A 6000-nucleotide genomic window follows, 5' to 3' on the forward strand; every position below is an offset into this window, starting at 1 on the left:
AACAAAGAACATCATTGGTAAAGGTTTGCCGCGCATCTGTCTTTGAAGGTTTTCAGCTTTCCCTCTCCACTGGCCCCAGCTCTGACACCCCTGCTGTTTCCTCTCATACCTCTTGCGCCTTTAGCACACTTGTGCTTCTTTTTGTACTGCTGCCCATTAGCCTCTTGCACGTAGAATCCCAAGAAAGCACGGCTCAGCCTTGGAAGCTGAGTTGCTCAACTGTACAGGCTACAGTTACATCGGCTACAAATGATAGAGAAGCTCTGCCTTCCACTTCGCTGCGTTCTGTTTACCCTGTGGCCCGTCTCAACAAAAGCCCCTGCCTCTATTCCAGACATGTCTTGCTATTCTGATGGAGAGTGGACCGCTGGGGATAGAAACGTGGGCTAGAAAAGTTGATTTTTTTTTGTGGGAAGGGGAGCTAAGAGTTCAAAGGAATTCCTGAATTGGCTTCCTGGAGAAAAATGTGCTTAGTGACCTGGAAACTAACTAAACATATTGAACGCAAAGAGATTCTGATGACGACTCTATTAACTTTACCCTTAAGACATTTTGAAAAGGACTTTTGTCAGACCTGGGCTTCCAGAGTTTTACTAGAAAATTGGGGAATTCCTGGGTAAGTCAAGCCAAAGATTTTTTTCTGGGTTTGAAAGATTAGGCAATAGATTCAGTTCTCTGCTTCATGTCATCAAGATCACTTGACCCTACTCTGTGCTAACAGAAGAGGTTGGCATTGGAGATTAAGGTTTCCAAACGTTGCCTTTGTTAGAGGTTAGAGGCTTGAAACTATCGAATAAGTCCGGATCCATGCAAAATAGACCCTAATTAAAAATCTGCCTTAATTCCATAATTAAGAATCAAATTCTCTTAAAGGATGCATTTTTTTCTTTACTTAATGCAATGAGGATGTTCACAGGTAGTCAGTTCCCTTTGGTGCTAGCAGGCTTCAGCAGGTTTAAACCCCACTCCACAAGCCTGAACCCTCCTTCATTTCGCTAAGATTTGATCTAATGAGAAATGAAACATCCCAAAGTGTATACTCACATTCTGGATAGCATGAGATAGCAGTCTTAGAATATGGTTGTGTGTGATTCTCCAGGCAAGAATACTGGAGTGGATTGCCATGCCCTCCTCCAGGGGATCTTCCCGACCCAGGGATCATCAAGCCTGCATCTCTTTTGTCTCCTGCATTGGCAGGCGGCTTCTTTATTTACCACTAGCGCCACCTGGGAAGTCCCAAAATACGGTTAGTTGTTAGCAAACTTAAGTTTAAATGTGCACATAATCCAACATGTTAGGACTTCTATGTAATGGTCTATGGAACACAATTTCGAGAAATAAAGAAGAAGGGAACTAATATTTCTCAGAACAATCAGGAAAATTTTGTGTTCCTTGAAGAGTGCCAAATCAGTGGGCTTTCCACCCTAAAAGCAAGTTTGCTTTCTTTCCCTCTTTCCACCTACGCTGCCCAGACAAAATGAAAGCATGAAATCGTCTTTTCCTGGATGAGTCACTGTGGGAAAGTCCGTTCAGCAGTGTTTATCCACTTGGCTGAGACACGGCAGTGGGAGGACCGTGGCCTTGTTCATTTTTTTACAATGCAGTTATGGATCCTTGTATGCGCAGGTGAACCATGTGGGGTCTTCATCTGTGCTCAGTACTAAAACGTTGAATCCACGAGCTGGTTACCTGTCTGGGAATTGGAGCTTCTGCCTATGGGGTCACACAGAGTCGGACACGACTAAAGTGACTTAGCAGCAGTCTGACTTTGGAAATGAGTGTAAATTTGAGTGATTCTGATCCAGTCTCTTTGTGACCGACCCCAAGGACTGTAGTCCTCTAGGCTCCTCTGTCCATGGGATGTTCCAGGCAGGAATACTGGAGTGGGTTGCCACGCCCTCCTTCAGGGGATCTTCCCAAACCAGTGATCTAACGCACATCTCTTATGTCTCCCGCATTGGCAGGCAGGTTCTTTACTACTAGCGCCATCTGGGAAGCCCAAAGAATGGGAGGCCTATGGGCTAAACCTCACTCTCCCCAGATATTCTGGACTTTGGGAAGCTTTCCCCCACTTTTGGACCTCAGTGTCCTCAACTGGAAGTAATGGATCTGGATTAATTGATGTCTGCTGTTCATGGTCTGAGAGTTCGTGGTTTGGGAAAGCACTTCCTCCTCTTACTGGACTGAGAGGTGAGTTAGCAAGTAAATACAGCATCCTGCATTTGTGCTGCCAACCCCTTCTTTCTGCCTGGCTCTTTTGTTTGTTGTATCTGAAGAGGGAATGGATAAGACGATAATTGCTACTTGATTGGAGACAAAGAAGTGATAAAGGCTCAGCTCCCCCTCCAGTTCAACTCCACGCAAAGGGATAGGGCTCTTTATGGTAAAGAGTGATTGCTACCCAGACCAGAAACCAAAAAATTCCCTTTGTGCAAGTCCAGTTCTGTGATTTCGAAGGTTCTAGATGAAGAAAGCAAAGTTTCCAAAGACCAAAGACTACAAAAATGCTTTGTTGTGTAGACTATATCTTTGCCACGGCAGCTGTTGCAGTTGTGCTTGTTTGTACAGATAAAATCTTAGATAAAGTGCCTGTTCACACCTAGTCATTTACAAATGAGTCAATATTTGGCTTAAAAGACCAAAACTCAGACTCATGATGATCAGAGTCCACTTCTGCATTTTGTCAATTTTCACATCTTAAAAATGATTGGAGACCTCCTCTGAAGACTCCTGAATTTGACATACCTTTTACAGGAAGACCTACACGGAAAGAAACCAGCAAGGGCATGGACCACTCGTGTGAGCGTGGATACCTTCTCTCCTTTGGCTACAAATGCTCCCTGAAGCCTAGTCCAGGAAGACCTGTGCAAAAGAGGAAAGATCAAAGGAAGGAACAGGCAAACAACTCAGAAGAGAGAGAAAACTGTAGAGGGATATGTAAATGACAAAGCTTTGGCAAGTGGAAGAATTTAGGAAGAGATGTAGCATTAGCAGCGTTGAAGCTTTTGAAATACTCAGACACTGAAGATCTAATAAGAAAACAATGAATCAAGGAAGTCTGCTCCCTCGGGAAACTACAAGCTATTTAGCTATTAAAATCAGTATCAGGGAAATGGATAGATATAAAGATAACTAGGGAGGATATTTTTAATTACTGAACTCCATAAAATAAAGTTTATAAAATTCTGGAAAACAGGCATCACCAACCCTTCTCCATCTATTCGAAAATTGTCAAGGCCTTTGTGCAGGGCAGAGAAACCCTGGCAGGAGGGCATGCTTTTTCAGGCAGTTTAGACTCAGATGGGAAATAAGGATAACCCACAGGGTTCCTAGATGCCCCGACAAAAGCTCAAGATTTGTAAAATGCTCTTTTTCTTTCAGGGTGTTCACTTGGCTTACAGATAAACCCAGCCATGCTGCGATGGTCAGGTACACAGTGGAATAAATGGGATCCCTTAGCTCTGCTCTTAAACTTTATAAGGAGGTGGGGGTGCAGTCCTATAACCAAGGTATGCTTATAAAGAGAACTTCCTATATTCAGAGAATTCAGAGTATGGTGCAAATCGTTCTTAGGTTTTTCTTGAGTAGTTTTTCAGCCTGTAATCTGTTAACCTGGAAAGAACCTGAAGGGAGTTTTATGCTGCCCTTATGGAAGGCAGAAGCTTTCCAGGTGGCACTAGTGGTAAAGAACCCGCCTGCCAATGAAGGAGATGTAAGAGACGCGAATTTGATCCCTGAGTCGGGAAGATCCCCTGGGGAAGGGCATGGCAACCCACTCCAGTATTCTTGCCTGGAGAATCCCATGACATGTAGAGCCTGGCAAGCTATAGTCCATAGGGTAGCAAAGAGTTGGACACGACTGAAGCGACTTAGCACCTGGAGGGCCTGGGGCTTCCCTTCAGATGGTAAAGAATCTGCCTGCAATGCAGGAGACCCAGGTTTGATCCCTGGGTCAGGAAGATTCCCCCTGGAGAAGGGAATGGCCACACACTCCAGTATTTTTGCCTGGAGAATTCCATTGACCGAGGACACTGGAGGGCCCCAGTCCCTGGGGTCACAAAAAGTTGGACATGACTGAGCAGCTAACATATATGGAAGTTATGAAGGAAAATAGTTCTGGAACTGCTAATATCAGGGAAACCACTGACTGAAACTGCCTGCATTTTGAGCAGGCATAGTGATAACCAGTTGCATGAATTATCTTTAACAGGAGGTCCTGGTAAGGAATGTGGAACTAACAAGATACCAACAACCGGACGAGTTCAGGAAAGGTCAAAAGGAGAGTGGAAACACCAGCCTACATTTGCTACCAACCTCCCAGAATCCTCCTCACTGGAATCCATCTTGGCTGCGTGATGCACGCGCTGCCAAGAAGGACCCTGATGGGCCAGCCAGAAGCAATTCAGAAACTAACCCTATCACCATAAAACCCAAGACTGCAAATCACACGGCAGAGCAGTTCTAGGTTCCCTTACCTTCCTGTTCTCCACCTAGCTATCCTTCCCAATAAAGTCTCTTGCTTTGTCAGCAGGCAAGTCTCCCCAGACCATTCATTTCTGAGTGTTAGATAAAAGCCCACTTTCAGGCTGTGGAAGAGGTTTCCCTTCTTGCAGCACTAAGCTTGGCCACCTCTTTCAGCACAATCCCCAGGTGCTATAGTATCTATGGAGTCTCTTTTCTTTGCCTTAACAAAGAGTCCTATCCATTATCTTTGCTTGGAGTGGGTCTGGGCCCCGGGAGGTTGGTGGTCACATGCTGTAGAAGGTAGGGGATGAATGGAGGCCACTCAGCCTTGTTAGTATCAGACAACACTATTTCCAGCAAGCCTGGACAGCCCCACCTCCCATTCTTCCCCCTTAACATTCTCCTTGCCCTGGAGCTCTCTTCAAATTGAAATGTGCGTTTCTTCAGGGTCTGCTGATTTTAGCTAGCAATTTGCAGGTTTAAGCCAACTCATACAGTTGTGTGATTGACAGAATCATTTCATGTTGGTTGTCTAGCTGGTAGAGTATTAGGACATATGTGTGCATGTGTGCTAAGTCTCTTCAGTCATATCCCACTCTTTGCAACCCCATAGACTGTAGACTGCTAAGCTCCTCAATACATGGAATTCAGCAGGCAAGAATACTGGAGTGGGTTGCCATGCCGTCCTTCAGGGAATCTTCCTAACCCAGGGGTTATGTTTCCTGCATTGGCAGACAGGTTCTTTACCCCTAGTGCCACCTGGGAAGCCCATTAGGGCATACAGTAGACTGGAATTTAGAAATTCTAGTAGCATTTAAAAACTTAGGCAGCAAGGAGAGAAATGTGGACAAGAGGACCTTATAAAACCATACAATGGAAGACCTTTAAAGGTTTTACCAAGCAATTGATTCCTCTAGCCATCAAGCTAGTTGGTGAGTGGCCTGGGACTAGAGCCACAATCTAGGAGCATTCCTTGGCACTAAGCGGCTTCCTTCTAGAGCAGGTCAGCCTGTCTGGGACTCTGCCCAGGTTCACACCCTCAACAACTTGTGCTGTTTTCAGCTAATCCAGCACTTTTGAATTCACAGATTTTCTACTTGTCAAAAAAAAAAAGGAAAAAATCTCACTTGAGATGGACAGAGTGTGCTGCAGCGTGTGCTGAGTGCCGAGATACTGGGATGTGACCCAGACCCAGAACCAGGCTTGAAGGAGCTCACCTTCCCCTGAGGAAACCAGCCTGCAGTGAAATAGGTGTTGGGAGTCCATCTTCCCTAATGCGCCCATAGAATTTTCTATTCTTAAATAATCAGCTTGGGAGATCAGAGCGCTTTTCCTTGTAGATGCAAATCTGAGATCTTATGAATGTTAGCCTGGGGAAGTCTTACTGAGGTGTGGGCAGGACCAGGAAGCTAGATATGGATATATTATTTTGTTCTGATTGGCACTGAAATCCATCCCCAAGCTGTGTATGGAGCTTGTACTGAGGTAACATCCACCCTGAGAAAGGAGGGCTTTATATAATTCATCCTCCCTGAT

At 45.1% G+C, this 6000-nt stretch overlaps 1 protein-coding gene across 6 annotated transcripts in view; it reads left to right on the top strand.

Annotated features, from left to right (window-relative positions):
• Positions 1 to 4530, top strand: part of RASGEF1B (RasGEF domain family member 1B) — a 181991-nt gene extending 177461 nt beyond the window's left edge. The window contains exons 15-17 of one of the 6 annotated variants that reach the window (XR_003110536.3): positions 1965 to 2190; positions 3382 to 3429; positions 4211 to 4530. The gene's annotated coding sequence lies outside the window, so the exon portion shown is untranslated. Of the gene's footprint in view, positions 1 to 1964; positions 3510 to 4210 lie in introns of those variants that run through there. The other 5 variants (XR_006641265.1, XR_006641267.1, XR_003110538.3 and 2 more) reach the window with 5 other exon arrangements.
• Positions 4531 to 6000: the final 1470 nt, after the last annotated feature.

The sequence above is a fragment of the Bubalus bubalis genome, chromosome 7 (genome assembly GCF_019923935.1).
Source record: "Bubalus bubalis isolate 160015118507 breed Murrah chromosome 7, NDDB_SH_1, whole genome shotgun sequence".
NCBI lineage: Eukaryota > Metazoa > Chordata > Mammalia > Artiodactyla > Bovidae > Bubalus > Bubalus bubalis.